The sequence below is a fragment of the Anomalospiza imberbis genome, chromosome Z (assembly GCF_031753505.1).
Source record: "Anomalospiza imberbis isolate Cuckoo-Finch-1a 21T00152 chromosome Z, ASM3175350v1, whole genome shotgun sequence".
Classification (NCBI taxonomy): domain Eukaryota; kingdom Metazoa; phylum Chordata; class Aves; order Passeriformes; family Viduidae; genus Anomalospiza; species Anomalospiza imberbis.
In genome coordinates this window covers 24,768,870-24,777,081 of record NC_089721.1, presented here as the reverse complement: position 1 = coordinate 24,777,081, position 8,212 = coordinate 24,768,870, and positions in this window count along the sequence as shown.

Sequence of the window (8,212 nt, the reverse complement as noted above, 5' to 3'; positions counted from 1 at the left end):
ATAGCAAATTTTAGGTCATTGTCTATTTGACGACAGTGAAAAGAACTTTACTCTCTATTTAATTTTCATTGACCTGTTCAGTGAAGGTATATCCCCAGCACAGACTCACACTGTGCTCACAACATAGCAAAGTCTGGTGGCAGGAGGACATCTCCTCCTACGTCACAGTTCCAACAGTCTCTCATTGTATTGAAACAGGCTTTTAGCATTTTGAACAGTAGCAACAATTGTTTTGCCACACAGATTTTCCAAAAGTTTCCCTGGGAATACCCAATATATTTTTAATCTGCTCCTAGGGAGTAACAATCCTAGCTTCCTGGTTTCAGGGCGGTCCAAAATGCAACAGGTCATCCTCTAGTAGATTTTATACTCTCCCCTTGAGCTAGCAAAGCTATCAAGATGTGATTTCATTGTGTAGAGCTGTGTTTGACCTTGCTCCCCACTCAGTCACTCCTGAACCATTCAACTCAGAAGTTTGCAGAGTAGCGGAGGAAAGAGAAGGGGAGAGAAGAATGTAATAACCCTCTTGGGCCAGCTTCCTTTTCTGTGTTTTTCTTCACCAAGCAAGTAGCAAGGAACACTAACCAGCCTTTTCTTTTTTCATGTACCTTTCCTTCTGGCAACAACAACAACAAGTCACAACCAGCCAACCCACCAAAAAACTCTCAAAATCAAATCAGACTGGAAAATAAAAAACCAAACAAAAGCTAAAGAAACCCAACCAAACCCACTAAAATCAATACCTCAAAACATTGTGGAGAGGGGAGAACTGTTTTACAAGCGGTCTCCTTTTTGGTGTGACTGCCTCCATTTTTCATGACAAATGCCCAAATTCAGCTAGATTTGAAACATTGGAAAAGTTTAGATAGCTTTAGCTCGAAATATGCTTTATGTAACATTTCAGTTACTCTTGATTTTAATCATTTCTGTAAGGTTAAAATACACCAAAATCAATGTAGGAGACTTAAGCTAGAAGTGTATTTTGCTATCTCTCTCCCAAATCTCTCAGTAAGCTGGACAGCAATTTCAATGTAGATCACATAGACTTTTCTAAAATGTGTAAGTGTGGATGCTGGTATTCAGCTTTAATATCCAAGACTGAAAATGGGATTTAGAAAGCTCTCATTGTCCTACAGCTGTCTCAGGAGATGCTAAGGCAAGTCAAGGCACAGTTTATACCAGATGTCTGCCATGATTCTGCTGCAACTGCCGACAGTGACTGATGGTGTGTCTCACTTTGGAAAACTCTGGGTTGTAATGCTGAACTCTGCCTTTGCCTTCAGAAACCCATATGTACCAGGATATATGCTACTGTGGCTTAAAGACCATGCAGAAGGTCTGCAAGTAGGCTCTTAATCAAGAAGCCTCTTTAAAAAGAAAGGGGGCAGGGGGAAAGACAACTGTCCCTTTACACATGTTATGATTAATTTGGGATTCTTGAAATGCCATAATGCTGGAAAGACCAAAGGACAGAGCAGAATAGTCAAGATATTGTTTGAAGACTCCCTGTCTTTATTCTGTGTTTTAGGAGGACTGACATTTCTGAAGTGCATACTGCAGTCACTGTCAAGGCCAATCCCATCAGCTGCTCCCTCAGCAAAGCACTCCCCAGTCGTACAGCTCTTTCATGCAGCTACCACATACTGGTATATCATAAGTAAATTTTTCAGGCAAGTTGCCATATCAAATTCTTTCTCTAGCGGGTGATCCTTGAGAAAAGTAGAGCCCTGTCTGTATTACCAGTCTTGATAACAGACTGTTTACATCATTAGGATTCAATGGTTTAGATTTTTTCCCTTGCTGTAAATTACTTGTCTAGACAGACTTGAAGCTCCAATATTTGTGAAAGTAAGGCTTGGACTAAACTGCTAATGTAATCCACTGATTGAATACAAAGTATTTTTAAAAGCAATCCTGCACTGCATAGTTGCATAGTTCCTCTTTTCCTTAATCTAGTAGTGTCAAGCAAACTGGAGAGATTTTTTTCCTAGAGTGATTTTCTGCTTTACCTGAGCATGTTACTAATGTAATAACTAAAATCTGTGTGACTCAAAGATTTGAAGTTTGCATCCCACAGATGTAAATTGTCTTAGCTTTACTCAAAAAAATAGTGATTTTGGGGGAAAAAACCACAATGAAACAAACAAAAAATACAATGAAAAATAGTCAAAAGTAAAAAACAAACAAACAAAAAAAACCCCAACAAAATAACAACAAAACACCAAAACCAAACCAAACAACAAAAACCCCAAAAACCCCAAACCAAAACTCAAACAACAACAAAACCACAAAAAAAAAAAAAAAAACAAACCCAAAGCAAGCAAACAAACAAAAAACCCTACAGCCCCAGAAAACAAAAAAAAAAAACAAAAACAAAAACAAAAACAAAAAAAAACCAGCAAAACCCTCACTCAACTCTATACTGGCTGCACACTATGCATTTCAAAGTCCCTAGTGAACACTTGCACTTTTATACCTGAAAGGAGCTCAAGGACAAGATCTGACTTTCTCCTTTTTTTTTTTTTTTATTTTCTGTGGCCCATATTGAAGACCAGCTTCAAGGTAACTCAAGCCACCAATACTATGGCATCACACATATGTGACTATGCACATGCATGCTCACAGGAAAAAGCAGGGGAATGTAACCAGTGTGAGTGTGTGAAAGAAAGAGAGATCCTTTAAATGTTTTGCTTTGTGCACTACATTGTATTTCTGGCCCTATTTCTTTTTTCCACAGGTCCAGTGCTCTTCCTTCTATCTCTCTTCTGTTCCATTATTGCTCAGAAAAACAGGCTAGGTTTAGTTCCTTGCAGAAAAATCAGGACACAAGTCCTCTTTGGGAATAACTCTAGCTACAGCACACTCTTGAAGGGCCTGCCATTCTGTGCCTTTCACTTAATGCTTTTGCACTGCCATTACTTGGGTGATTGACTTACATGCCCAAGCGAAATTGTGGCTCAACATCCCTGGCACCCAGCCCATAAAGAAGACGGCTATGGCCAAAGGCTTTCTTTCATGAACATGGCAGATCTGAGGGGAACTGGAATTGATGGTGGTCTTCCCAATGGCCTGCCATCATTGCAACAGGATACATATGGAGATTTTGGGATTTTTTTTCTAGCACGTGTATCGTAGCAGGTGTCCTCGCCAGGTAATAATTAGCATTGACTCCCTGATTCCAGAAGGCCAGTCAATCACTTTATTGTACTATACTATACTATCAAGAAACACTCTGCCCTTGCAGACCGTCCGATACAGACCAGGTTGGTTAATTGAAATCCAAACACCATCACCACTGGCCAGTTAAGAAATCACCCTTTGGTAAACAAATTTCCATAACACATTCCACATGTGCACCACAACAGGTAGAGTAAGTGAAGATAAGAATTGTTTCTCATTCTTTTTTTTTGAGCTTTCTCACAGCTTCTCACACCTTCCCAGGAAAATCCTGGGAGAGCTATGTCTCTCTCTTTTCAGAGGATATGTGATTACCACATCTCACCCTGTTTACTGTATAAAAGAGCTGTGTTTGAAAATCTTCTGCAGGACCCTTTGCAGAAGGAAAAACAAACACAGCTCAAGAGGTTTATCAGCTGCCAATCAAAACCTCATTCAGAAGCTAATTTAGAATGGTCAGGGAGATTCTTTACCTGTAGAATAACTACTTCTATGATATCATTAAAGAAGGTTTACAATATCAGAAAACCAAACAACAATGCACAGAATGATCATTGTTTCAAAGTCCAAATAGCTGAATTTCAGGAGAAGGTCCGTTAGCTGGAGATCTTGATCTTTGACATCATTGAATGTCCTTCTTGGTCCTGAAACAGAGAACTGCTGAATCCTGAAACAGACATCAGCTAAAGAAAGTTACAAACAACAATTAGAAATCAATCACATAATGTACATGATCAATAACACATGTGACATTATATAATTATCAGGCACTATGTACTGACTGTCATCCCAGAGTCTGCAACAGCTCATAAACCTCAAATCAGCAGAGTTGGAAATCATGTCCAGATCATGATTTTCCAATCTTCTTTTGAGAGCAGGCTCAGCTGTCAAATATATGTGTGGTCAAATCACCAAGCCAAAATGACTTGAATCCTTTGGCTGCAGAAGACATCTGGGTTGATTGTCAACCATCCCCATCCAGGTAGGGTTAGGAGCTGGCCACAGCCCAAGCTCTAATAGGGTGGTTTGCAGGACTACCTTTTCTGTGTAAAATTGTTATCAAATTCAGAGGTACTGAGAAAATCTCTGGAATGCCATGGCCACATTCAATCACTTGGTCTGAGGCAGACTACTGGCTTTCCAGCAAAGACATAGCTCACTTTTTTTTTTTTTTTTTTTTTTTTTTTTTTTTTTTTTTTTTTTTTTTTTTTTAGCCCAGCAGCAGCAGCGGCCATAGGACTCAGCCACGGTGGGCGGGGCGGGGGGACCCGGCCCCGCTACTGAGCCCAGATCCATTCGGCTTGCTCCCTTCCCCAGCTTTGCAGTGGTATCATTTGGGGCCCCTGGATCTGAGGTCCCTGGGACAGCCCATGGCCATCCCAGATGGACGATTCACTTTCGCCTTTTCTTTGACTGCCCGCCTCCACCATCCTGCCAATGTCTTGGCCATTCCTCTGGCACTCCGACCTTCCCCTGCCCCTTTCAGGCATGGACCAAGCCACAGCCTCTCGGGACCCCGCTCCTTCCCCCCGCGAACGAGAGCGGAACGCATGGGGTGCTCCAAAGCACGGCAGGGAAGGTGTTGTCCCCAGAGGAATGTTGATCTTCAGATTTCACGGCAAGGTCGGGCCCGCACCCAGCTGCGAAAGCACTCCCCTGCTGAGGCACAGGCTGCTGATGCTCACTGCTGCTGTCCATGTTCCCGGGCAACCTGAGGGAAACAGTGGAGGGCGGGGCAGCTGGGAGTGGCAAGGCGGGCTGGGGATCTTCCTCAGTGCCACAGCTCACGTCCCGGGCGGGAGTCGGACCGGCTGGAGGTGGCAGAGCCAGCGGGGGAGCATCCCTGACTGGCGCTGCGGGCGCCGCCGCTGACGAACCGCCTTCAGGCTGCGGCGCAGGAGAGCTGGATGTGCCCTCCAGCGCGGGGCTGCCGGCCGCCGTCGTGGAACCGGCTGCCTCTCTTGCCAGCGGCAGAGGCGGCTCCACCCCCTCCTGCGGTGCAAGTGGTGGAGAACCCAACGGTGGGGCCGTTCCACAGCCCACACGGTGGGAAGGAGGAGGAGGCGATGGTCCCTCTTGCGCTGGCGAAGGCAAAGGGGCAGGAACGGCCGCGGCTCTGGTCGGAATAATTGCTGACCGCGGAAGTGGAGCCGCTCAAGGCTTCGGTCCCTTCTGCGCATGCGCTGGGAAGCCGGGGGAGCGCTGCTCCGAGCGCTCAGCGGGCAACGCCGCCCCCCCCGCCGCATTGCGGGGCGGGAAGGAGCCGGCGGCGGCTGTCCGGGAAAGGGTCGGTCCCTGGCTGGCTGTGGCGGAGAGGCTGATGGCCACCTGCCCGGGGCGAGGCGCTCCTCCACGTCCAAGTTGGACGTGCCCACTGAGGTGGAATCGCTTTCCAATGGGGTTTCGCCCCTTACGACTCTGGAAAGCAGTGACCACATCAGCAGGTGTCGAGGTATTCTCGCACCTCGCCTGAGTTTTCCCAAAAGATAGAGACCCAGTGAGTCCCAAGGCCCGCGGATCCAGGGAGGATTCCACATCTATGGGGAAACCATGAGCTTTCGCCCAACAGAAAAACCTGTAGAGAGCCTCTTCTGACACAGGGAATCTGTGATGACGAGCTAGAAATTTCCATGCCTCAAAGGTACCCTCTTTGGACACAGAAAATCGGATGCCCATTTCTGCAGGCGTCTCTTGCAAGCCCACCCTGGATCGTGGGCAGTGCTATTGTTGGGAGGTCTGTTCCCTACCCCCGCCTCTAGGCTACGGGGCCAAAACGCGGTCTGAAGGGACTGATCTTCTCGAGGAAGACGTGGGGAAAGGTCAGTGTTACCTTTCCGCGGGAGCAGAAGCTGTCCGGTTACGAACAGGCTGCACAGGCACCGCGGGATCGTGCTGAGGGTCCGACGGAGTCCCGGCGGGGTCCCAGCGGAGTCCCGAGGCGTCTCCGCCCATCCTGCAACTCCACGAAGGGCTGCCGGACGTGACTTCTGTGAGGTTTCAGCTCCTTAAACAGGGATAATACTGGATCCTTCCATGAAGAGCCACCGCTCCAGTGTGCAGTTTTGTGGTTATTAACAATGTTTTATCATAAAAGAGGAAATTCCTATGGGTTCTGTGGGAGAAGCAGAAGGCCTGACTTGCTGGTCTGCTCTTCCACCTTCTCCCTAGGTATGGAGAAGAACTGCTATTTTTCCCTTCTGTTTCCATTTCCCCATCAACCAGATCCAAGAGCAGGAGCAGATAATGTAACTTAGAGCAAGAGCAGATAATATAATATTTGAGTTTGTTCAGCACTCAGAGAGAACATGTGGTCTACAAAATGAAGAGGAAGGTATGATTGCTTCTCCTCCAAGCTTACACACTAGTGGCTGATCCACCCACTAACTTCTCTGAGAAGTCAAAGGAAGAGAAACCTCTTCTTGCAGACTTAGGTTAATTTATCATTGGATAGAGCACTTCTAATTTATCATTAGAAGATTGGAAGTCAGCAAGATCCAGCCTAATATTGTGCAAATAGAAAAACAAAATTACAGACTCCTAGAATATGCTGAGTTGGACAGGACTGATGAGGATTATTGAGTCCAACTCCTGGGCCTGCTTAGGACACCCATGAATCACGCCGTCTGTCTGAGCTGAAAGGTTAAACAGGGACGCTATACAGACTGACCTTGCAAGAGCAGCAAGTAACAGTATCCTTATGTTCATCAAGAGAAACAAATCGACGCTAAGCTGATTGCTCAGCTCTCTACTCAATAGCCTGCAAGACTCACGCAGAATGCACGACCACAAACCAGTGTGAGACAACAAACATGGATTTGTCATTTGTCACAGATTTCAGGACTTGCAAACCCTGGAAACCAAGTCTCTTACTCACTAACCCATGCCTGTACCAGTGGTACTTCTGTCTTACTAGGGTCCCTGTATGTCAGATAAACATTTGTTTACAGTGACAAAATATTGTCATTGTAGGAAGGGTGAAAGTGTATTATTTAGCATGACTTAGGTAACTGGTGTGAAAGTCAGAGATAAAATAAAGGAATTTAGCTATATTGTTGGGATCATGACAAGCTGCAGGCAAGAGAGTCCTCAGGTTTGTTGCTGCTGTGACTGAATCCTGAAGTGACCCCCACTGACTCAAGCAGAGTAGAAGTCACTGCTCTGTAGGAGTTGCTTTACCCTGCAGGGACTACTAACACATGCAAATCAAGCATGCAGAGAGCTGTCTGGGGACAAGGCCTCAGAATGTACTTGGAGTGGATGGACTGGGAAGGAGACATGTACTGCATCTATGCTGTATCTGAGGATGTCTTGATTGAGCATATACATACATAGAGAAATAGACACTTCTACTAACGACAAACACATACCCTACTTTCCACACTTGCACCTCATATTCAATGTACAATTCCCCCAGAAGTTTCAACAGCTTTTGGTGTACATGCAATATGTAACATATCTTGTATTCTATATTTATTTGCTGCACAGCTGCACAAATATAACACTTTGAAGAACACAGTTTAATCACTTAAAAACATATTCTTTATGGAGTGATGAACAAACTGTTTCTATTCCTTGCTTTTCAAACCATCAATGCTGAAATGTCCAGCATAGATGTCTCATTCTTATTTCCAGATGTTTTCTACATTGGGCAATAATATTCAAGTAATTGTTTTATTTCCAATTCTAACATGAAAAAACATAAGTGTATCAGCAATTTCATTGAATTCAATGACAGAACCAACTCATAGGCGCCCATGTGAGCAAAGTGATTTTTTTACAACTGGTTGCAGATCTGGGTCAAATCTGATTTACTGCAGGAAAGGCACATATCATTTTATGTATTGCAATTTTCATTATTTCAGTTCAGAGACCTCAGCTCAATCCTTAGTTGTTCTTTTGAGGTTTATAACAAGTATAGGAGACGTGTGGAAAGCTGGGACCTAAATGGTGCTATAATATATGTCTATGATATGTTGTCTATAGATGTCATTAACTTCAATGCAGCAGACAGCAATTTCTGGAGCCAGAAATTTTG